The 25,756-nt window shown below is 46.8% G+C and overlaps 1 long non-coding RNA gene across 6 annotated transcripts; it reads left to right on the forward strand.

The window, feature by feature from the left end:
- Positions 1 to 4,454: 4,454 nt before the first annotated feature.
- Positions 4,455 to 24,318, forward strand: LOC123285956 (uncharacterized). Of its 6 annotated transcripts, none has more exons than XR_011503349.1 (3): positions 4,455 to 12,807; positions 13,135 to 14,768; positions 18,841 to 24,318. It is a non-coding gene; the product is annotated as an uncharacterized lncRNA (long non-coding RNA). The 6 variants fall into 6 exon arrangements; XR_006528063.2 differs by having other exon boundaries at positions 4,455 to 12,402; positions 12,679 to 14,768; positions 18,841 to 24,316; XR_011503345.1 differs by having other exon boundaries at positions 4,455 to 10,356; positions 12,043 to 14,768; positions 18,841 to 24,314.
- The last annotated feature ends 1,438 nt before the right edge of the window (positions 24,319 to 25,756 follow it).

The raw sequence follows: 25,756 nt of genomic DNA on the forward strand, positions 1-25,756 counted from the left end.
GCCCTGAGCTAACATCTGTGCCCATCTTCCTCTGCTGTGTATGTGAGGCATGACCACAGCATGGCTTGACTCCATCCACACCTGGGATCTGAATCTGTGAACCCTGGGCTGCTAAAGCGGAGTGCATGAGCTTAACCACTACACCACTGGGCTGGCCCCAACTTAATATTTAATAAGGATGTACCTTTAACTTATATCAATCCACCCTAGTTCTGAGCTCAATTTCTTTTTGACTCATTTATTTTTCTCACGTCCTGAAAGAAGAAGGGTGGAAGCTCTGTATGAAAGCAGGCCAAGTGTATCCTTGATATTCGTACTTCCAAAGGCAGGCGGGAACCTCTCTAGAACAACTCCTACGTCCTTTCAGCACAGCTCCAGAGTCCTGGAAATCATTCTTGTTTTACTCCAGATCAATCCTGAGGTTCTCTCCACCCAAGACATGGAGTCAGCTACTCTCCCAGGAGTCCTGTTTCATTATAGAGACCAATTTTGGGTGGAGGGGGTGCACAAGAGAGTGAGTGTTGGAGCAGTGCTCCCCTACTGTTCTCCATCTTTAGCAGTGCTAGAGTGAAGCATCTATGAGGACTTACATCCACAGTAATGCTCCAATTTAACATAGCACATTATTGTAACCTATTTTTCTTGTAGTATGAGATTTCATTCACACCAAAACTTTTTTGTTTGCAACTCTTTCTTTCCCCAAGGCACCTGAGAGAGCTTATGTAACGTGTCCAAGACGACATCACCTGTAAGCAGCAGATGCTATTTCAATCCTGGTCTAATCCCAAAGCTCACAGTCTCTCCATTACACAGCACTTTGTGAAACAAAAGCTACAGTTCTCTGGTCATTTGTTCATTTATTCCGTGAATCAGTCTTCCCTTATAGCTTAGGACTTGTCTTCTTTCTCTCTCCATCCTCTGTCACACAGCTTTAAGGTGATCTAAGTATGTCTTGCACATTCTGGATACACTACCAGTGATGAAGAGGAAGAAAGTTCCTGTGATCGCCTCAAAATGAGAAAGAGTTCTTTTTAAAATTATTCTTATACCTGCAAGAATGGCTCTTTCAGGGCAATTAAATTACCTTACATTTCAAGGTCAAGGTCAGGATAAAAAGTGGAGTATAAGTGAATAATAAAAGAAATAATCTGGATGTACAAGCCAGCAGAGCAACAGTTAATGAGGATTCAAATTTTGCCAAGCTCTAAATTTCAGAATAAATGACCTGCTCCCTCCTCATAGAATTGGCCTGAGAATCAAATAAGAACCCATTTAAAGCTCTTATCCCAGCACCTGGCACAGAGAGAATGCTCAAAAGATGTTGACGATCATTAGGAGTATTACTTCTTTCTGAACCAGCCAATTTGTGGAGCACCTACGGTACCTACAGTGTTATGATTCAAGCTGGGGGTTAGTAGAAACAAAAAAATCCTACCTGTCAATAATAAAAATAATGATTTCAAAGATTAATTAAAAAAAAATTTTTTTATTGCTTTTCTCCCCAAATACCCCCAGTACATAGTTGTATATTTTAGTTGTGGGTTCTTCTAGTTGTGGCATGTGGGACGCTGCCTCAACGTGGCCTGGCGAGCGGTGCAACGTCTGAGTCCAGGATCCGAACCAGTGAAACCCTGGGCCGTGGCAGTGGAGCACCGGAACTTAACCACTCGGCCACAAGGCCAGCCCTTCAAAGATTAATTTTGTTGATAGAAATGTTTATAAAAGTCACGATGCTTCCTTGAGTTAGCGGAAGAAGGTGGGCTGGGAGAAGATGGAGGGGAGCCCGCTCGGAGGAACAGGATACACAAGGAAAATGGTAATTACAGTTGGAAGAGGTGAATTTGTAAAACGCTAGTAATATTTAAACGAGAAAAGTTAACATAAAATGAACAGAAAGGAAGTTACAGTAGAAGAACGGGTGTGACGACGCGTGTTAATTTGGTGTTGGTTCTACTGAGTTCGGGGACGGTGACACATGCACTTCTCGTTTCTTCTCTTGGGCCACGTTTACTTACAAGCACTGATATGGATATGCACACGTTTCTGTCTGTGTGGCGAGAGGAGGTGAAGAGCGCTGACGGGGTGGCTTCTGTGGGTCTGTGGGAGGGGACTTCGGGCTTCCTGCAAGGTAGAGGTGGCAGCGGGGTGCTCAGGAGCCTTGGACTCACAGTGGTTGTCCATTCTGGTGACACCACCTTCCCCTTTGCTGTCCAGGCTGGAGGGCAGTGGTGTCTTCCTGCAGCTGCCAATCTCTGGTAAACTCACTTCCCCCTTTTTGTTCCTCCAGCGTCTTAGTAACCGAGTCTGTTAACTGCCTGTGTCTGAAATGCCCCACGTGGGTTTGGGTTTCTGGACTGATGCTGGGTGACACTGCCTGCCTTTTCTTTTGGCCTGGGATATCTGTATAATCCTTGGAAGGTATTGAAATAGGTGCTACTGCATTTCATATGACTTAGAGAGGGCATAAGAAGTATAGAAAAAATTAGGAAACGAATTGGATTGATACTTTAGAGTAGTTTTAAGGGTTTTATAGTCTTTGTGTTATAGTGTTTGTGTTTGAAGTGTTCAAATATTAGCTATGCTAAATTTTTAATTGTAGCTTAAATAATTTAAGGTAATTTAAGTATATGATCATTGCTTAAATGTATAAGAAAATTTGATTTTCAAAGTTTTGTTTATTAACTTTCTAAATTTAATAAACTGAGCATTAAACAAAATACAAATAACGATGAGCGTTCTTTACATGGGGAGTTCCTTAAATATAAAGAATGTAATCACCTTTTTTTGTGCATGTGTTGGAGCTATGTGTAGTACTAAATGAATCATGGTCTGAAAAGCAGGATTCAAACTTTCTCCTTAAACAAATACTCACTCAGCTTTTATAGTCTTGTTCTTTCTGCATGGTGAGGAGCTGTTTGGTCCATTCTGGGTGTGAGGGCAACTTTCTCCAGGGCCGAGAGGCAACATCTCTCTTTTTCCTTGGAGTGAAGATTAGACCTTGGGGTTTGATGGAGAATGAGCACTACTTGCCCTTGAGGGCTGACATCGTGATGTCAGTGGCTAATGATTGGGGCTCACCGCTGCAAGGGTACCACAGATAGCTGACAGAAGAGAAGAAACCAAGGGTTTGGTTTAGAGGATAAAAGGGGTAGCAGCCAGAAGAGGAGAGAGGCCAGGAAAGCCAGGAGAAGCCAAGCACGCTGGAGCTGGGAGAGTGATTCTTGAAGGGGGCCTTTGGCCTAGAGGCAGCCTCAAGCAGGCCAAGTGGAAGACTCCTTCCCAGAAGCTGGTGGGCTCAGACCTGGCCAGGCGCCGTCCAGGATTTGCATTATGGAGATCTCACTTTCTTCCTTCAGTTACTCTGGAGCCCCAGGGACCATGGCTACTGAAACGGCTGTCCTGGCACTAGAGGATCAGTTACCATAGCCTTCAAATGCATTTAATATTTGGCAGAGCAAGTTTATTCTTACTATCCTTATCAAACAAACTTGTCTTTTCCATGACAGCTGCACAGAAGTTGAGAGGAAAACCCACCTTGCATAAAGGCATTAAGCCAGAAAAGGGGTCGTTTGTTTCAGAGACAGGGGCAGAGCGCGCACCAGCTACTCGCAGAGCTCTGCGAGCCAGGGAAGCCCCGCAGCCACGCCCGGTCATCTTCATCCCCCAGGCGATCAGTCGGAGGACCGGACAGGGGAAGCAGGGAGTGGATTTAAATGGAACTTGACTGCATTTCTGGGGCAGGGAAGGACCTCTAGTGGTAGAAGCGTTGCGGGAGCTCGGTCATCTTGACGGGATTGCTGAGCGCTCACCGACGTTTAAACTGTGCAGTCGAGATAACCTGGGTCCCTTCGGCACTATGAATCTACGACGGTTTTCTTTCTTTTTTTTCTGAAGGATCGAGATACATGAATTGAGGCAATCAAAACACTGTTAAATTCTAGAGAATAAAAATAACCTTTTACTGTATTTGGGATAGAAATGTGCATGCTGATTACACCCTGTGCTGGAGTGGTGGGGAGAGACCTAAATATTACATTTATTAAGGATGGGACAGCGCTCCACTGTTACTCATGCATCAAGCATTTCTTGAGATCCTAGGATGTACCTGTGCCAGACGTTAGGAAATAACACCGGGAGCAAAACAGACACGGGCCTTGCCCTTATGGAAGTCACAGCTGAAGCAGAGGAGGAAGACTGATCAAATCATCATGCACATAACTGCATATTGTGATAGATTCTTGAGGAAAAGATCCTTGGTGCTGGGAGAGGTAAACTAGTCTGGGGCAGGAGGTTTATCACGGGACAGACCTTGAAGCCGGGCGCGGGACGAGGCGAAGGGGCGGGGGAGGAGCGCGCCGGTGCCGGGGAGAGGCCCGTGGGTGTCCGGGGCGGGGGAGGAGCGCGCGGGCGCGGGGGAGCGGCCCGTCGGTCTCCGGGCGGGGGAGGAGCGCGCCGGTGCGGGGGAGCGGCCCGTGCTGTTCCGGGGCGGGGGTGCCCTCCCGGAGCGCTGGCGGAGCCGGCAGAGGACGCGCGGGCGGGGCACGGCGGCGGAGCAGGGGGCAGGGGCGCGCACCGCGTCCTGAAGACGCGGTCAGGGCTGGTCTTTGTTCTAATGATGGAGGCGAGGCCTGACCAGACCGCGTCTGGAAGGGCTCCCTCTGTGCCCTGCTGCGAACGGACGGGAACAGGACAGGCGGCCGCCGGAGCTCAGGGAGGAGGGCGCGTGTCCCGGAGCCCCGCGCATCGGGATCGGTTCCTCCCCGCCCCGGGGCTGTCCGCCAGCACCCAGGATATCAGGTTACATGACTTCTGTAGCAGGGACCTTTCTCAGCACCTCGGTGCCTTGGGCCCAGGGTGGGGCTTTGAAGGGCTTCTAAAGTTTCAAAAGCACCCCAGGAGTGCTAAATACTGTTATTATTACTGACTCTGGGGCCTTGAGGCCTCCTGAATCACGTCTCCCGCGTCCGCCGCGCCCCAGGCCGTGCGAGTTCTCTCCCGCTGACTCTCCTGGGCCTGAGAACGCCCTCACACGGCTCCAGGGGGTATGGCTTTGGGCCATAGGTTGAGCAATCTTGACACTTCATGGAGCTGCTTTCTACTTTCCTCTTTCCTGGTCTGCGGAACTTTTACTTGCATCATTTGGGGATTAATTATGAATTTTGAGGCGATGTCCGTGTGAACTGATATGCTGTCTTTCAAACCTCAATAGTGAGACATGACGTTATTTTTCTCTGGTGGAATTATTAGTGGAACTATTACCTTTTTTCTTTCAAGATTTTATTTTTCCTTTTTCTCCCCAAGCCCCCCACCCCCCCGACATAGTTGTGTATTTTTAATTGTGGGTCCTTCTAGTTGTGGCACGTGGGATGCCGCCTCAGCGTGGTTTGATGAGCAGCGCCATGTCCCCACAATCCAGCAAAACCCTGGGCTGCCGCAGTGGAGCTCGCGAACTTAACCACTGGGCCACCGGGCTGGCCCCAAACTGTTACTCTTTTGTAGTGTTAATTTTTCATCGCAAAATAATAAACAGTACCAACAGTACCAACAAAATAATATGGTATCAATCTTCTGGAAATTAAAGCTAGTTTTAAGGAATCTGAGTAAGATTCAGGACTGCTTGTATCACTACATCTTAGACTCAGCAAACAGTTTATTTTGGGACAAATTGAATAAAAAAGTACTTTGTTCTTCTCTAATTAGAGGGAGATTCTTATGCTATCAAAAGAGATCAAATTCATTCTTTCCACCATCTTGGAGCCTGTGGAAGCCGCTGGGAATAGGACTTCCAGAACAGTAACTATGTCTGGAGGCTGTGGTCCAGGGCCATTTTTGCTGGCTATAAACCAGGTCTCTGGAACCAGAGGGAGCGCACAGCTCTTTTTAAAATTGAACGTGTTTATGCCTGACTTGAAACTGAATTCTGTTTGGGCAAGAGATGTGCTTATGAGCATAAAGCACAACACAGTGACTCCTGGTGGCAAACAGAGCAAAACCAGAGGAATCTGGGGAAAGGTAACTCATGCCCATGGAAAGAGTGGCATGGTTTCTGCCAAACTCAGAAGCAGCCTTCCTGCTGATGCCATTGCACAGAGAATGCATGCGATGCCGTCCCCCTCAAGGATTTAAACTTATTGAAAAGTAAATAAATAAAAACTGTGGGTTTGTTCTCTTGAAAGCACAAAGGATATGAAATTCTGATGTGTTGGAAGGGCCCAACAATGGAATGTGGAGCTTCGAGGTGAGGGCAGCACGTTAGGGTCCTTCCTCATGACCTGCCCTGTGTGTCTTGTAGGCTGCCTGTCCGGAAGGTCTGTCCACTTGCCCCTTGCTCCACTTCCCCCGTGGGTTACTGATGGCCTGCTCTGCTCTCCCCAAGGGGCCTTTCATGGAAGTCCCCGGGATCGTTTCTAAGGTGATGATCCTGGCAGAGGTCAGAGCCATTCTTGGATAGAAAACTAATCAGACGAAAATGTGAAGCAGCTTGAGATCAGACAATGAGAGGAGGTGTGATTTTTAGGAAGAATCGTTAAAAGAGCTGCCATGTGCAAGCTGGAGGCCCAAGAGAGCTGGCAGTGTAGTTCCAGTCGGAGCGCCGGTGAAGGCTGGTGTCCCAGCTGGAAAAGCGGCAGGCGTGGAGAGAGCAACCTGTCCCTCATGTCCCCTTTTGTTCTGCACTGGCCTCAGTGGACCGGATGTTGTCCTCTCACATTGAGGAGACCAACCTGCTTTACCAGTGTAGGGATTCAAATGCTAATCTCACTCAGAAACGCCTCACAGACACACCCAGAATAACGTTTAGCTGAACATCTGAGCCCCTGTGGCCCAGGCAAGTTGGCACATAAAATTAACCCATCACACTGTGCTGTATTTTTAAGGTTAAAAAAATAAGTAGGTTACAGAAAGTGTATAAGGCAAGCTTTTGTTTGTGTAAAATATATACATAGGCTCCTATAAGACGCAGCCCACAGCTTAGGTCAGAGCCATGACCTGGTGGGTATCGTGACAGAGGAGTGCATGGTGTATACGCACACACACACACACACACACACATATTTTAAAAGACAAAATTTATGAGCTCAATAGTGTCATCCTGATCACTTATGCCGGGTGTGTGTGGAAATGAATACAAATTTCCATGAGGACAACAACAAGAAGCTGTCACCTGTGGTTCTCTCTGGGTGGCAGAATGCTGGAGGTCAGGGAGCAGCAGGAAGAGATTTTACTTTTCACTTTATACTCGTCTATGCTGGTTGAACATTTCTGTTTTTGTTTTTGAGGAAGATTGACCCTGAGCTCACATCCGTGCCCATCTTGCTCTACTTTGTATGTGGGACGCCTGCCACAGCGTGGCTTGATGAGCAGCACGTAGATCCACGCCCAGGATCCGAAGCGGCGAACCCCAGGCCACCGAAGCGGAGGGCGTGAACTTAACCACTATACCACCAGGCTAGCCCCGTTTGAACTTTCTAACTATGATCACATTTCTTAAAAAAACGACAGCTTTCAAGTTTGTGTGTGTGTAGTTTTGCTGGCCCCGAGGGTAATGGGCCCCTTTAGTGGGATGGGCTGCAGCAAACCCTACTGGCAGCTTGAGCTGAGGTGTCAGAGCCTGGCCAGGGGGGCTCTGCGGTCAGTTTTGGGTGGACACCTTTAACCTAGAGTACTCAAAAAAGTGCCAGTAGAACCCTCTCACACCCATTAGGAAGGCTACTATCAAAATATAGAAAACAGTAAGTGTTGGTGAGGATGTGGAGAAATTGGAACCCTTGTGCACTATCAGCGGGAATGTAAAATGGTACAACCGCTATGGAAAACAGTATGGAGGCACCTCAAAAAATTAAAAAATTACTGGATGAGCCAGCAATCCCACTTCAGGGTCTGCACCCCAAAGAATTAAAGGCAGGGTCTCAAAGAGATGTTTGTACACCCATGTTCACAGCAGCAGTATTCACAACAGCTGAAACGTGGAAGCAACCCAAGTGCCCATCACGGATGAATGGATAAGCAAAAGGTGGTATATACATACAATGGAATATTATTGAGTCTTAAAAAGGAAAGAAATTCTGCAATGTTACAACGTGGGTGAGCCTTGAGGACGTTATGCTAAATTAAGTAATCCAGTCACCAAAAGGCAAACACTGTATGATCCCACTTATATGATGTACTTGGAGGAGTCAAAATCATAGAGACAGAAAACAGAGTGACGATACCCAGGGGCTGTGATCCCCAGGGGCTGGGGGGAGGCGAACATGGGAAGTTATTGTTTAATAGCTACAGAGTTTCAGTTTTACAAGATGAAAAGCCTTATGGGGATGGGTGGTGGTGATGGCTGCACGGCAGCATGAATGAGTTTAATACACTGAACCGTACACTTAAAAATGGTTCAGATGGGGCCGGCCCTGGTGGCTGAGTGGTTAAGTTCACACACTCCGCTTAGGCGGCCCAGGGTTTTGGAGGTTTGGATCCTGGGCACGGACATGACCTGCTCATCAAGCCATGCTGAGGTGGTGTCCCACATGCCACAACTAGAAGGACCTACAACTAGAATATACAACTATGTACCAGGGGGATTTGGGGAGAAAAAGGAAAAATAAAATCTTTAAAAAAAAAAAGGTTCAGATGGTAAATTTTATGTTATATATATCTTAACAATAAAAAAAGAAAAAAATACAGAGTCAGATATGGCTTTGTCTTAAAAAATGAAAAGGAACAAGTACATTCATTTTAACAACAACAACAACAAAATGCCAGTAGAATGGTTACAGAAAAGGAAATCATTTCATCCTTTCTGGTACCAGAGACAGTGCCTGGAAATGCCTGGGAGGCCAATCCTTGTCTAACATAAAGAGAGACTTATTGAGGAGATCCAAGTAGAATTGTCCCCTGGATGACCCTAATCTCTTTGGCTTACTAGCAATAAGCCACTGGGTACAGGCGTCCCTCCCAGAGACTTCCATGGCTCAGCTTCCCTCCTGGCCCCCGGGAGAGGCACCCCCGGTCAGCTGGCAGAAGATTCATCTCCACCACCAGGCTTCCATCATACCCTCAGTCAGTTTCTCCTGCTTGCTCTCAAATCTCCAAGTGCACAGCAAAAGGGAGAGCCACAGGCTGCTCTTTCTCCCGGAGCACAAGCCAGGCTGTGTCTGGCTGTGCCTGACCTAAGCACATCTTTCTCGAATGACAAGTGGCTTGGGAACCACCACATTCTCTTGCTCACCCTCCCCTATTCATTTAAGCCCCACTTCGTGAAGCTGTGGAGTTTGCATCAGCCCTTCACTTGACAACAATATAAATAATTCCAGGGCACCATTATCTAATTGACCTTTCTGTGATGATGGAAATGTTCTGTGATATCTATGCTGCCTAACATGGTAGCCACTAGTCATATCTTGCCATTAAGCACCTGAAATGAGTCAAGTGTGACTGAGGAACTGAATTAAAAACATTTTTTTCTTTTTGAGGAAGATTAGCCCTGAGCTAACATCTGCTGCCAATCCTCCTCTTTTTGCTGAGGAAGACTGTCCCCGAGCTAACATCTGTGCCCATCTTCCTCGTTCTATGTGGGACGCCTACCAGAGCATGGTGTGCTAAGCGGTGCCATGTCTGCACCTGGCATCCGAACCGGTGAACCCTGGGCTGCCAAAGCGGAATGTGCGCACTTAACTGCTGCGCCACCACAGGCAGGCCCCTGAATTTTAAATTTTATTCAATTGTAGTTGATTTAAATGTCAGTAAGTCCCGAAGCCAGTGGCTGCGGTATTGGAGAGTGCCGCTCTAGGGCCCTGAGTAGTAGGAGTGTCTTAGCTTGGTCTTGCTTAAATTCTAGCCTTGGAACCTTAAACTAGCCTTCTTGAAATGTGCTCTGATTCTTCAGTTGGAGAACTATTAACAACTAGCTGTTTCACTTTTAAACCAACTAACTAATCCAGCAACTAGTCAGTTCCCCTCCACCGACTTCACAGCCTCCTCCAGGTGCTCCAGTGTCCTCTCTTCCACTTCACAGGCAGGGTTTGGCAATCGTCTTCTCTGTCATTGAACATTTCCTCATTGCTCACTCCTCCGTCCCTGCCACCTGGGTTCCCGTCAAGCTGCTCTCGAAGTACCCTCTCGTCACAGTCCCCGTTATCGCTGTGTAGGTTTGCGAGGGCTGCCACCGCGAAGTACCACAGACCGGGGGGTGGCTGGCTAACGCGACAGAAGTTTATTTCCTCACAGTTCTGGAGGTTGGAAGGCCGAGATCAAGGTGTCTGAGGAGCGCTGGTTTCTTCTTGGCCTGCAGACCGGACGGCTGCCTTCTCCCTGTGTCTTCACGTGGGCTTCCTTCTGTGTGTCTCTGGGTCCTAGTCTCCTCCTCTGGTGAGGACACCTGTCACGCCTGACCAGGGCCCGCCCATGTGATGTCATTTTGCCTTAACTACCTCTTTAAAGATCCTGTTTCCAACCGCGGTCACGTGCTCGGGTACTGGAGGTTAAGTCTTCGACATACGGATTTTGGGGGACACAACTCAACTCAAAGCAACTACTTTGCTTCAAAATCCAACACATGCTTTTCCGCCCTTATCTTCATCTCTCAGCATCACTGGACAATGGCTTCCACCCACCTGCAACTCTCTCCTCTCGTGCGTCTGTAACCCCCCCTCCTGGGTTTCCTCCCACCTCTCTGGTTGCGTCCTCTCAGTGCTGCAGACTCTTCCGTTGTCCTGCCTTTAAACAGTGGTGCTCCTCGGGGTTCTGTCCTTGTTTTCTCTTCTCCTTATGCACACGCTCAGCCACTTCCATGGCTTTCGCTACCGTCTTTGTGCTGATGCTGTCCAGATCCCTGCCTTCAGCCTGGGTTCTCTCCTGAGCTCTAGACCCAAATACATAACTACTTAATGGATATCTGTGATCTGTCCCCTGCTTCCCTCACCGTCCGCCATTGGCAGCTGCTTCCCTCCGTTGCACTCTCTGTTCCAGGTTTACCGCAAAGACATCACAGTCTCTCTCACCTAGGGGCCTTGACCAAGGCTGTTCCCCTGCTGGGAGCCCTCTCCTTGCCCACCTGCTTTGGCCTGACCATTCCTACTCACCTTTCAGTGTCAAGTCTTGGAGGTCACCCTCGGTGGCTGTCTGGGCCATGTGTCCCTGTATGTGCCCCTACAGGACTGTAACTTCCAGTTCCCCCAAAAGACTGCAAGCTGCTTGAAAGCAGATTGTGTCTGTCTTGTCGGCCATGGATGCATACTAGGTGCCCAGCCCCCACGACAGAATCCTTGAGTGGAACATGGCTGGATTCATTAAATTCACTAACACACATTTACTCAAGGGCTTATCGGGACCTTCTTCCCAAGGTGTCTAGAGTCAGACCTCCAGCTGTCCTCTGCCCTACACTGTCATCACACAAGAGAGCCTGGAGCCCCGTCCTCCTGGTGCTGGCCTCTCAAGGACAGGGTTTGGAAAGAGGAGGGAGGGAGGCCTTCTCACTTACGCTTGAGACACAGCCCTGGATTAAGCAGCATAAGTTCGTTCCCAGGGCAGCCTCAGACCAAGTACGCTGAGTCTGTGTAAGCTCACAGGAGGGACGAGTGGATTTGAAGAGAACACAAAATAAAACTCTCCAACACTCCCTCAGATCATGAGAGGATAAGCTTATGGCCATCAGATGCAAGGTTTTTGTTTTTCATTCATGTAAAATATTTCTGGAGGGACCACTCTGTTCCAGCCTGTGTTCTGAATGCACACAGTTAGAACTGAGCACCCCAACACACACACACAACCAGATCCCCAGAAGTGACGGCTCCACAGAGTGTAAGAGCCTTGTAAGGATTGTACTCCTCTTGTAAGTTATCTTACTTCGCAAAATCAGGGATAGTTAAATGCCAAGGGCATGCATTTTGCTAAAAAGGAATATTTACAAAACTGTAAGAGTATTGCACCTCCGGATATTTTTACAAGAGTAAATCAAAGCGAAGTAGTCAGATCTAAAGAAATGCATTTAGTGAAGATCCTATATTTTGAAGTCTGATCAAGTGCTGAATGAGACTAAGAACTCTTCTCTATTAGGACGTTCCTTCTCCTGGCATGAGGAAGAGGCTACTCCGTCGTCAGTTAGTGGGGCCTGCACCGGACATGGTGGATTCCTGAGGACACGGGGGTGGAGACACAGAATTCCACAATTAGTAAACACCAAAAGACGGGCCCAGACCAGGTTCTCTTGGCTACTCCTGGATAAAGGTTCGATCGTTGTTCCAGTGGGAAGAAATGTCCGAATGGCGGAAGTCAATTGACACCTGCAGTCCTGGAGTGAGCAGAGCAGGCCTCTGGCAAGTGCCCCTGCATTGCCCTCCTGGCCAGGAGGAAAGGCCGGCAGATTTGATCACCCGAGGAACGGTGATTTCTCTACCTTAGCGTGAAAGCACAAAGGTAAACAGGAGAATGCTTGTGGGAAGGCAACCAAATTCATGCTCTGTTGACTTGTGTCAACAAGGGTGTTACTCTCTCCCTCCATCTTCCCAGCCTCAGTGTGAAAAAAACACTTGGAAAAGACTCTAGGGGCTTTGCAGCCAGTGTCAGGAAAGTCACTCCTCCTACGGTTACGGGTTCAAGTCCCACAATAACTTCTTCCTGCGCACCCACACCTCGACTGTCTGTGGCCATGAGTTTGAGTTTTCCTTATTTGTATTTTGCCTTCCCAAACAGATTGTAATATCTTTGAAGGCCGGAGTAAACCTGACACGTGAGAGGTGCCCACTTCACATTTGACAAATACCTAAGAGGCATTAAGTCTCCGAGTGAATCAGAAGGAAGCGCTGGAGGCAGACAGTGTCGGTCGGTCCTGCATGGGTGAAGCGTTTACAGTGCATGAAAACGAATGGCTTCGTTTGTTGTTCACTCACTGATTCTTTCATTTGTTCGAACACGTACCTGGTGCCTGGCACTTGGGTACAGGGTGACTAGCGAGGCCACTCGCAGCTCTTCCTGTTGGTAAGAAACAGAGATGCCAGAGGCCCGGGGAACAGCCTTCTGTACAAACGCCCCCACAGGCCCGCAGGGGCCCTGGCTTCTTCCCTGTCTGTCATGACACTTCTGGCTTAGGAAAAAAGGATGAAACTGAGTCCAACGAAGTTCACTGTGTGCGTTTGTGTGTTTCCTCAGAACTCACACTTGGCAATCCTCAAGGGACGACTTTGGCTGAACCCCGTGAGCTGGAGGGAAAGGATTACAAAAGTCTGGGTTTTTTTGACCATAAAAATTCCCCGTGGTCTGACAGATTACCATTTCCCACACGGCCCTCCCCATCAGAGAAACAGAAGTCTCCCTTTCAACTGACTCAGAGGCTTCTTCTAGATGTTTCCCCCATGTGGGTAAATAATATGCTTCCGTATTGATTTTTCAGATTTAGATATAAACTCTTGACTTCCTCCTATGAAAGATGAAGATTTAGCACTCTTGTTCTCCCATTCTTCCAAAGTAATTATATTATAATTTTTGGTTAAATCAATATTCAAAGTTAACACTGTTGTGATTGTTGTAACTATTCTTCCCAGATAAGGCATGCGGTGTACACTGAGAATGATTCCTTTGTTATATGCCTTTTTCCCCCCTGCTGGAGTTCAAAATTATCTTATGTTTTGATCTATACCTGTCCCCACCTCCAACTCTTTCCGGACGGTTAATCTCCCCCTAATAGTCCATGCGCTCAGCTAATCTGTTGGTTTTGACTTTTACGACACCCTCCCTGGAGCCCGCTGGCTTCCTGTCTCATGTGTCACCAGCCCTCCTTTGTTGGATCCCTGTTTCTTGAATCTTCTGTCTTCTTTTTTCCTGGTTTACCCCCTCATTTTGGTGGAGTACATCCGGCAGCAGCTTCCCAATAAAGCATGCTTGGATTCTATTGAATCTTTTCTTCCTGTTTTTATAATTTTTAAAACTGAGAATGCATTTTGGTTCTATGAATAGTCTGGTCTTTTTTCATTGGTGCAGTTATCTTCTATTGCCTCTGTTAAGATATTAATTATGGTTTTCCTGAAAGTTTATTCTGCTCTTTGTGCTGTCTTGGTTTCCTCTGGATTTCTATGTTGGGTTAGGATTCCCAGTATCATTGTCTCTGTCTTTTCTTTGAGGATCTCGGTTTCCCTGGAGAAACTGAGGTGTCTAAGCTGGGCTGCCGGCATTCTCAGATGTGCTGGTGAAACGTTGCTGGTGGATCTCAGCATTTGCTCAGCACGCTGACTTGCCCTTAATCCCTTCTCCAGCATGTTTTCTGTTTGATGATGGAGATACCTGGCTGGTAGGGTGGTGAAGAAATCCAGGGGTCCCCCAGCATTTGGTGCAAACTTTTAACTCACACCCCGCCTCCTGAGAGGTCTCCTGGGGCTTCTGGTCCTGTGTGTTCAGGGGCTCTATGGGACCAGTCTGTCAGCTTCCTGCCTCCTCTCTGCAGCCCTGGTCTTCAAGTCACTCATCACTATCTGCTTTCCAGTTTCCGACATTTTGTTCACATCTCTGCATTCTGCTTGCGTTTTCTTTTAGCTTTGTCTTTGAGGATTTTGTTGCTTTTAACAGAATCTTTATGTTGTCATGAGAGTTCGAGAGGAAATGAAGGCAGAAGAGGGCACTCGACTCCGCATGCTTACTCGGGCCGTTACTCCAGCTCTCTCCAGCGGGAAAGGAAGGACTTCAAATTGACTCTGTGGACATTCCACTCGGTCTGAGAATGTTGCTGAATCCCCATGTCTCCTGGCACAGTTCACACCCCTCAGTGAACTTGCGTTGGCCACGTAAAAAAGGTGAGCAATTGCTGCTTGTTGACCACGTGAATCAATAAATGAATCAGGAGTTCACCGGCGGTGCTGTTGACGCCTCTGGAAGCTAAAGGACTCAAAACCCAGAAGAGGGGAGAGCACAGAAGGTTTAGTGAACTTGGGAGCAGTGGCTCCCACGGCAGGTTGCCAATTAGGATCACCTGGGAAGCTTCAGGAATTATAGATCCCTGGAGATCATTCCAGAACTAACTGAATCCTAATCTCAGGGACTGGGTCCTGGGGAATCTGCCTTTTTACAAAGCAACTGCTCACCTCTAGCCTTCTTGTTACATGAAAAATGTAAGCCGCTAGTGTTTAAGGCACTGCTCATTATATTTTTTGTCACTTGCAGCTGAAAGCATTCCTGACAGATACCCGGGGCTCATAAGAGTCCTGAAGCACCGAGTGGGGGCGGGCATTCATTCAGGGGAGTGTGGATGGGGCTCAGCGAACATCTCTGGGGACATGCAGCAGCTGAGGGCCTTGAGGGGAGCGGTGGGGATGGGGAAGCCTCTCAGGTGCTCCCCAGGCTTCCAATGCTGACCTGCTCCTCCCTGCTCCTGCCCTCGCCCAGCCCAGCAGACCTACTCTGGTCTCCCTGGGAGGCATTGGGGTGTGTTTGTCCAGCAATTCCTCTAGTCTTTCTCCTTGTTCCATGTTTATCCACGTGCTTCATGCTCCTAGCCTCACTTTTTGATTCTCAAAAGCTCTTTTGGAGTCACAAAGCTCAACCTTGACTATTTTTGGCTCTTTTCAATCCCTCTCTATCAACCTTCCTTTTCCATGAGGCCACTTGGTTATTGTACCAGGAAGTGGAGAAAGAAAAACCCACAGATAAATATCTTAAGGTAGTATCTTGCCATGTTTGTTAAAAACAACCTGCCCATTGTGGCCTCATGTCAGGGAGGCAGCTGGAGAGGAGAGAGCCTGAACAGATGGTGCACATGGACGGGGGAGGGGAGGGCATAGGTGAGCAGTTCTAAGTGGTTCTTTTCATTAGAGAAGTTACAAAGGCCAAATTTCAAAAGGAAGGGGAAAAGACTCCACTTCTTAATGGGGGAGCAGCAAGGCTCTGGATGAGCATGTGGAATCAGAAATATTTTGCAGCCGTTTCTGGAAAATACAGTCTACCACAGCAAGCATCCTCCTTTACCAGGCCAGTGCCTTGGGAACAATAGGACAACCAGAGCTTCACATGGCAGTGAGTTAGTTCCAATTCTGATGGGTAGCTAAGGGAAAAGGGTGATTTTTGCTTAGGGTTAGGAGATGCTGGATTGGGAGCACTTTGGGGGTGGGGAAGGCCAGGGTGGAGACACCCTAGTTTAAGGCTTAGGGTCTGGGGTGCAGGAAAGATTAAAGAGGAGGAGATGGTTCTGGTGCCCTGATATGAAGACTGTTCATCCCTTGTGATCAGCATTTCCCAGCTGACCCTGGTGGTTTCTGGACAGTGAGTCTCACACCCTCTTATAAAATCTCTTCTTTAAGACTCATGCTTCTCTGCACGTGTTCATGTCTGTCATCTGCCGCTCCTCATTCATTCTCATCCTCTACCTTCTGAAAAGGTATTCCCTTCTGGGGTCCCACAATGTCCTTATGCACCTCTCTCATTGTGTTTCTCATTCTGTGTGATAGTATTTTGGCTCCTGGGCCATCTCTAGTTCCGGACTGTGGGCTTCTTGAAAGTAGGATCTGCAATTTTGATTTCTGTATTCCAAGTGTCTAAGAAAGTCAGAGGCCTTGATAATGTTTGTTGAATGAGTGAATGAATGAATGAATGAATTGTCCAGCATTCATTAGGCTCTGGGCCATGTCTAACCGTCTCCCGCAGCAAAGGCCAGCAGTGGCCATGCTGTTTCCACCATCACCCAGCTTCCCAGGGAAGAAACCCTTGATGTTTCTGAGGCCAAGGACACTCTCCTCTACTCTCCTCCAGCACTCAGCTTCCTTGGCCTCACCATGAACGGTGTCGACACCTGGAACTGCTCCACTTGTGATATACGTAACTTGAATAGTTAGCTGTCTTATTACAACCTCCCAGTCCTCTGCCTTTTCTTCCACCATATCCTTGCTCTTCAACCTCAGCTTGACAATGTCTCTCAGCCAGAAAGCAGGCAGACCAAGGCTTGCACCCAGATCCCAGAGCCCTGTGTCCCTGCTTGTCCCTCGACAATTCAGCCTAGGGGCAGACTCTCCCCAGCCTGCCTTCTAGACACGGATCCCCACCCACATCACTTCTTTCCCTTCCTAGAACTTTTTCTCTGTTCGCTCCTTCCCCTGAGAATATAATTACACGCAAACAGCTCTCATTTTAACTCATTTCCATTCATTGTTCCTTTCTAAACAATGTTCTGCTTTCCTTTCATACTAAAGTTTCTTAAAAGGCATCCCCAGTATCTGTCTCTTGGACGTTGTTCTCAATTGTCTGCCCTCTACTTTTCTATGTTTCTGTGGCTGGCCAACTAGTCCTCTGGTTGACACATTCTTTCTAGAGATTTTAATGCGTCTGTGGGGACCTGGAATTGGCCACCCCAAGATATGTCTCTTTGGCATGATGATTATTTGAGGCTGGTTACTTTGCAGAAAGGAAAGCAACTGAAAAGTAGAATTTACTTACTTTTGTTAGGAGACATTTACATTGTAAAGGAACTCTCCATCTATAAAGACATTTCCCTCTCTGTACCAGGAAGAAGAAAGGGGATGACCTTATCTCTAGAAACTCTTAATCAATGCCAAAGGCAAGGACTTAAATCTGTGTAATAATCTTATTCCTGTTTCTGGTAACCTGCTGTAACTGACCCCCTCCACCCCCAACATCCTCCTTTGTCGTTAGCTGGATATGATATTTAAGGTGGGGGCTTCAGCCATTTTGGCGAGTTGCTCAGCTTGCCTGAGCCTCTCCCATGTATACATGTTATAAAGCTTTGTTTAATTTTCTCCTGCTGTTCTGTCTCATGTGAATTTAATTCGTTCTCTGGCCAGGTCAACCCAGAGAGGGTAGAGGAAATGTCTTCCTCCCCTACATGTTAAATCAGTTTCTAGTCAAGTTTACTTGGCTTGAGAGCCTTTGGTCTTTTCAGGGTGATTTTGTAGCATTCTGTCCTGATCTGGTAGGTGTTGCTTTCATGGACTGGGGGTGGAGGAGATGATTTTATTCACATAGATGCAGATTTTTGGCCTCTCATACTCATACACTCTGATACTCATATACTACCTAAACAGAGTCGACCCACCCACAGTGAGAATGTAAAGCTGAGTTACCTGGGAGCTCGAAAACGGGGCATTTGGAAAGAATGCTTGCTTTCCACTTTGCCAGTAATACCTTTTCTCTTTTCCACTTCCCTGAGCAGCAGTGCTGTAGGCTTGAACACTGCATCATGCTCTTTGCATTGATGTTTGGTGAAGTCAGCTTACATTCCCATAAGCAATAGAATTATGGGAAGGTAAAATGGTTTCTTTCCACCGGGTAAAGGAGCGTCTGAAGGCCAGCTTTACTGGAAACGATGCTTAGTTACTCACTACTGATATTTGCAAGCATTGGGGATATTTGCATCTTTGTTTGTATTCTATTATCCATTATCACGCTCTTCCTTAAAAGAAGGAGTGGCATCTGCTTGTTGGATTCAGGTAGAGCATGATTTATAACACACATTCTTGCTCTTAACCACGAGAGGTGTGTGAGTCACAAGCAAACAGCATGAAGTCTTGCTGTCCTCCAGGCGCTGAAAATTTGAATGAGCTGCCAGCCCAGACTCTTTGAAGAGAATATTCGTATTCATAAAATGTTATTTCCTGTATTTAACAAATTGCTTATTTTCACTTCACAGGAAAAATTTCTCCTTTATTCAGTCAAAAAAAATTCCATGGTATTTATTACCCAGTTATTTGTTTTGGTTAAAAGTTTTCCTAATTAACTGTGAAGCAATGATGTGATACTCTTTCCCCCCCTTTCTGGTATATTTGCTCTTCCTTTTCATTTTCTAGGTCACACATGAAATCCTTAAGTAAAATGTACAAATTATTTTTTTTTAATTATTATTATTATTTTTTTTTGAGGAAGATTAGCCCTGAGCTAACATCTGCTGCCAATCCTTCTCTTTTTGCTGAGGAAGACTGGCCCTGAGCTAACATTCATACCCATCTTCCTCTACTTTATACGTGGGATGCCTACCACAACATGGTTTGCCAAGCGGTGCCATGTCTGCACCTGTGATCCGAACCAGCGAACCCTGGGCTGCTGAAGCGGAACCTGTGAACTTAAGTGCTGGACCACCGGGCCAGCCCCCGAATTATTTTTTTTAAATGCTCAAAACCCTTTAATTTTTATTGTCTGAGTTGAGACATCATGCATATGCCAAGGAATATTCTTGTTTCTAATAAAATCTCCTCCTGTAGTCATCAAGAAATAAACTAGATTCCAAATCCCAGTATCAGTATGTTCCTTTCTCGCAGATACTCCGTGTTCATAAACAGATGACAGCGTTGCTGTTTCAGTGCGTCTCTCACGTGGCTCTGGGGTTGTCTGAAGAGGAGCGCTCAGGGCCCCTCAGACACGGAGCTGGTCAGTGTGAGCGACGTCAGTTCACTAGCACAACAGTGTGACAAGCACCAGATGACACGAGTTTCCAGGAGGAAGTGTTTACTTCCTGATGCACTGACTGGAGGATAAAGGTCCTATTTAAAATCAAAATTACTGATTTGTCTTCTAGGAGATGAGTATAATTTGTCCAGGAGTATGTAATGTAGCTCTTTTTCCTCTTAAATTGTGGGAGTATCTTCAGGGGCCTGAGTGGGCTTTGTTCTTGCTGTTTTTGAAGAAGTGTTAGGGTGATTGGGAGAGGGAAGACCCAGATTGCCCCATAAAATAAAATGAGATGAATCTGGAGTTTCAGGGTAGCTCTGGAGGAAGGCTAAGAGCTTTAGAAAAGAAAAGAAGTGAGACGTGAGGAGAGAGATGGGGGAACCCAGTGATGCGGTGGGAAGATGAGCCTGAGGAGTCCGGACTGCCAGCAGGGGGTCTCTTTGGGAAGGATGGCCCAGGAACTTCTAAGAAAAATGAGCACCAGTTTTCAGTCTCAGGCTATGCTCTGTTCGGGGTTTTGCTCTCCTCCTTCTCTGTTGCCCCAAAGTCTTCATGCAGCATCTACTATATTTGGCAAATTTGTAGAGGTACATTTGGGCTGAAGGAAAAGGGGCCATGTTCAACATGTAGAAAAGTGATGTGAGGAGAAGAGCAGAGAGGCACAACTGGGACCAGAGAGTATGCAAGCTCGTGGTGGCATTAGGAAGAGTCTTGGGGATCCTCCCACACAGCGTGGAGCTGGGCCTACGTCCACATCAGAGAGAAGCAGTGCAGGAGGAACCCCGAAAACTGAAGGAGGCCAGATGGGCTGAGGAAGAGGGTCCTGCGGGAGAGCAGGGAGCTGCTGGGAGGCTCGGGAGGCTGGACGGGAGCTGTGACCATCCGGAGCGAGTTGTGGACCATCTAACAACCCCAGGGCTCCCCTGAAGTATCTGGGGAGGGGGGTCTGGTAAAAGACTAAATTCTTCTGGCCAATCAAGATGCCTCATTATGGCCTGATGCTGTTTTACAGACTGGAAGTCTGATTTGGGGGTCAAGAGCTTCTGGAGGCCACGTGTCCGAGGCTTACTGCAGATAGTCAGCAAGAACATGGTTTCCTTTTGACCTTGGTCCCAACACAGACATAGATGAATGTTATCAGCTTGCTGGTTTCTTGTTTAACTTGAAGGGCGACTCAGGGGGCTCAAGAATTTGCGAGCTTGTTTTGCAGAAGAAAGAGAATTCCTTCTGTGAGGCTGTGATCACCAGCTGGCCTGAGGGCGTCTCTGGAGTACTCTGAAACTCCTCCTGCCAAGCCCCTTAGCTCTGTGAAATTCCCTGCTTTCTGCTCTTGTTAAGGAGGATTTGAGAGAACCCATGCTCCTACCTTCTCATCTTGGCCAATGTGAACAAGACCTTTCTCCATCTCCAAGCACCGGTATCTCAGTGTTCGGCTTGCTGTGCATCGGGCACACGAACGTGAAAGTAAGAGGTGCTGTATCATTCTGAGGTCTAGGACAGTTGGGTCGCACATGCTACTCAATCCATCTAAGGCTTCAATCTATGAGAGAAAGGAGCTGGATTAAATGACAGCTAAATTTCTTAATTTCTGACATTCAAGAACTTTAGGATATAACATTTCAGTGTCCACTGTCCCTCTCAATTTGGCCAACACTGTTAACTCCTTTTAATTTGTCTTCTGGTCTTGATCCATATAACCAGTTGTTACTGGAATTTTCCACCGGATTACCCACAAGTATCTCAAATTCAATGTAGCCTCCCTTTCTCAGTGCCCCAGCTTCCTTCTCTGTACTCTCTCTCAGGCGATAGCCCAAACAGCTGCCAAGCCAAGAGCCTGGGCATCATCTCTGACTTCTCTATCTTTCTCACCTGCTTTCATCACCCATCCTGATTACCTCTATATCCTAAAGGTCCCTCACATCCATCCACAGCTCTCTGTCCTCATGTCCTCACAGCCTCTACTCTGTCTTGTCCGTTGTTGAACCATAGAAGAGTGCTTAAAGTGGAGCAGTAATCTCAATTTGCTGAATGAATGAGTGTCCACTACCCACAGACACTACCATTTTAAAACAATGACTAGCCGCTTCCATATCAGTTTGCCTCTTTTCAGGTGCTAAAGGGGCCACAAGGGGCTGTGGGGGCAGATGCAGCGGGATGGATTAGTAACAGAAGAACATTATACAGGATATGATGCTTTAAGTCTCTGTGGGTCCTACCCCAGCTGTGCTTCTCTCCTCATCTTAGGAAACAAAGGATGCTCTCCCTGGAGGTCATAACAGCCGAAGTGAGTAAAACCCTGAAAGCCAATTTTCAATTCCCAAGTGTATTGGCTATCTGGGATTTTCAGTGGACTTGATGGATCAGAGTAATGCAAAAAAGCAGGACCTACAGCCCCAGGGTTTTATAGCACCTATAAAACATGTTTTACAGTTTCTGCTCAATTTTATGCTGTTAAGCTAAACATTTGCTATCATATGGCACTTTAAGCACATTGATTTATGGTAAGTCAGCAACTGCATCTGTAATAAAAAGTCCAAAGTATGGGTTTTAAAAGTAATCTACTGTATTTATTATTGACATAAACAGTTACCTGCAGTCCATTTGAACATCATCTTAGATTTAACTCATGTATTAAAGATATTATGGGGGCTGGCCCCGTGGCCGAGTGGTTAAGTTCGCGCGCTCCGCTGCAGGCGGCCCAGTGTTTCGTCAGTTCGAATCCTGGGCGCGGACATGGCACTGCTCATCAGACCACGCTGAGGCAGCGTCCCACATGCCACAACTAGAAGAACCCACAACGAAGAATACACAACTATGTACCGGGGGGCTTTGGGGAGAAAAAGGAAAAAATAAAATCTTTAAAAAAAAAAAAAAAAAAAGATATTATGTTTCCCACTCAGCAAGGTCATCACCAAGGTGAAAACTGTCTAGGGTTGGAAATGAAAAAGATCAAATGTGTAATGATAAATACTTTTCAAATAAATGATGTATAGGTTTCATCTTCCTACATTCCCGATTAATAATCATGCTCTGTTTACTTTATTTTTTCTGCCCACGTCCTTCCCCCAGTCCCCAGCTCCGGCAAGCACTAATCTGTTCTTCATCTCCATAGTTTTGTCACTTCAAGAATGCGGTGTAAATGGAATCGCAGTCTGCAGCCTTTTGAGACCGGCCTTCTGCATCTACGTGATTCCTTGAGGCCTGCTTAGTTCATGCGGACGGTCTCAGGCTTATTTTGTCAGCATGGTTACAACTGGGGTGGCATAATTCAATGAATTTAAGAACTACTTCAATACAAACCGAAGTAAGAGAGTCTAAATTCAAGTAGTTTCATAACAGGGGAACATTATTTATAACTGAATCCATGTTATTGAGCGGGGAATGTTTGTTTTTTAGACAGTGTTAGACCAAGTGTGGACAAAAATGCATCTAGTTAATCTAAGAGGTGGTTGGCAGCACAATTAAGAAAACACCCAATTTCCCTAATGCTAATTTAAGAGATGTTTTAGTTAAACATTTGGAAAAGTTATGAAAAATTTGGAAAAGTTTACATTTTCACTTTGCATTTGCAGAATGTATATTTTTCAGTATTTAAGCATTTATTGAGTTCATCCTGTGTGTGTGCCCAATGAGCCCCAAAGTGATAAAAAAGTAAGATGCACATGGGCTGAAGGCACAGATTTGTGTTGCCCCGCTTTGACTAGCTAGTGTGTTCCTTGCTATTGTTCTTAAGATATTGTATGTGGGTTTATTTTTGCTTTCATAAGTAAATTGAAAGTTTGACAAAGGCTCTTTCTTGTCAAATACCTCAACAAAGGAAGGTCTGAGTTTGAGGTGATTTTCCTTCAGGGAGTGTTAGCAGGCCATGCCATGAGGTCCCCAAGACCACCCCCAGGCTCAGTGATTCTCCAGGGGGGCTCACAGTGATGTGGATTAAGGCTGCCCCAGGTAGAGAAGCCCAAGGTGACCTGGCCTACATGCCGGACTATATGACCCGGTGGATTTTTTATGGTATGAATTAGGGCTGCCCCAGGGAGAGAAGCCCAGGGCATCCTCACATGGATCATATACATGCCGATCTATATGGCCAGATTCGTATCTAAAGTTATATGACCGCACCATAACCAGACCCCATCTGCACTGAAATCATTTAATGACTTTTTACATCATCTTTTCTTTTTCCAGTAAAAATGAGTCATGTACCTGTCGACGAAAATAATCCATATCCAATCTATAAATGAAAATTTGGGTGAGTTTATTCTGAGCTTAAATCTGAGGATTATAACCCGGGAGAGTCTTTCCACAAAGGAACAGAGCACTCCAAAGAAGTCGGGGTATAAGGGTGGTTATATACCCTCAAAGAGGATGTTTCACATAGGATTGAAATGTCCCTTTTACAATAGTCGCGAGACTGCTCTGTCGGCACAGTATAAGGGTGGTTATATACCCTCAAAGAGGATGTTTCACATAGGATTGAAATGTCCCTTTTACAATAGTCGCGAGACTGCTCTGTCGGCACAGCGATTGATGGAAATAGCAGGTAGGTCTGCTGTCTCAGTGAACACAGCAGGGTGGCAGTCTGTTGTCTCCAGCTGGGTGGTCACAGGTGAGCTGGGAGGTGAGTGCAGCAATCAATTCCTAGCCTAAGGAAAAATGTTTATCCCTAAGGAAATGCTAATGTGGGGGAAAGTTGCACCTTTATCTCAAGGACCTTTGTTCTGGCCATAGGAAATGTCTAAGTAGATATGCAATGCGTGCTCAATAGCCACAGTCAGGCCCTTTTGAAAAAAAGAATCAGGACGAATTAGTTTTATACCAAATGGCTTCCTCATATACTCCAATATATCCTAATGCTTGCCATTTTTATTTGTCATACCCATGCCTTATAAAATTAGCCCTAACCCTCAACTCAGGGCATCAGCAGGAGCTCTGACTGCCCATGGGTCCTGTCCCCATGAGGCAGCAGCAGGAGCTCTGACTGCCCATGGGTCCTGTCTCCATGCAGCAGCAACAACAGCTCTTCACTGCCCATGGGTTCTGTCCCCATGCCTGCAGCAGCAGGAGCTCTGACTGCCCATGGGTCCTGTCCCCATGCTATTCCACACTATTCTCTAAATAAAAGAGCACTACTGCCAGATCTTGAGAGTCCAAGAAATCTTTCTTTCGACTCCTCGGCTCACGGACCCCGCATCAACAGGATTCAGCACAAATTGTACTCAGGGCTACGATTTATTACACAGAAAGGACACGCAGCAGAATCAGCAAAGGGAAAGGCGCACGGGGTGAAGTCTGCAGGGCCTGGGCACGAGCTTCCGGGAGTCCTCTCCTGCAGGAGCCACACAGGATGCTCCCAAGTCCCCCAGCACTGAGTTGTGACGACACATGTGAAACGCTGCCAACCAGGGAATCAAGTCCATTAGAGAATTGATGCCCAGAGTGTCCCTTGGGGGCTGGTGTCAACGAAAATAATCCATAACTAATCTATAAATGAAAATTTGGGTGAGTTTATTCTGAGCTGAAATCTGAGGACCATGGCCTGGGGCCTTTCTTCCTGAAGGAAGAAAGGGCACCAAAGAAGTGGGGTGCACAGAGTGGTTATATACCCCCAGAGAGGATGTTTCACATAGGATTGAAATGTCCCTTTTACAATAGTCACGAGACTCCTCTGTCGGCACAGCGATTGATGGAAACAACAGGTAGGTCTTCTGTCTCAGTGAACACAGCAGGGTGGCAGTTTGCTGTCTCCAGCTGAGTGGCCACAGGTGAGCTGGGTGGTCAAAGGTGAGTGCAGAAATCAGTTCCTAGCCTAAGGAAAGATGCTTATCCCTAAGGAAATGCCAATGCGGGGGGAAGTTGCACCTTTATCTCAAGGGCCTTTGTTCTGGCCATAGGAAATGTCTAAGCAGATATACAATGCGTGCTCAACAGCCACAGTCAGGCCCTTTTGGAAAAAACAAAGTCAGGCCGAATTAAGTTTATAGCAAATGTCTTCCTCATATACTCCAATATATCCCATTGCTTGCCATTTTTATTTGTCACTGGTCACATAGTGCTTTTTATCTAGCACATATCCAAATTCCAGGCCCCCAGAAGGAAAGCAGATATTCAGCATAAACCACATTATTTGTACAGTTTGGCACAGTGAGCCACATTTATCAATCAACAGGTAGGTACTGTCCTGAAATCTAAGTTCCCAGATGCCAGCCAAGGGCCAACCTCGCAAGCAGGCCTTTGCAAGGAGAACGGCTTAGGCCTGCTCTGTTAACTCTCTTCTGCGCAGGGGCCCATTTAGCGTTATATCTATCAATATGACCTCCATCTGGGGCCAGCTCGGTGGCGCAGTGGTTAAGTGCACACGTTCTGCTTCTCAGCGGCCCACCGTTCGCTGGTCCGG

The sequence above is a fragment of the Equus asinus genome, chromosome 5 (assembly GCF_041296235.1).
Source record: "Equus asinus isolate D_3611 breed Donkey chromosome 5, EquAss-T2T_v2, whole genome shotgun sequence".
In the NCBI taxonomy this organism is placed as follows: domain Eukaryota; kingdom Metazoa; phylum Chordata; class Mammalia; order Perissodactyla; family Equidae; genus Equus; species Equus asinus.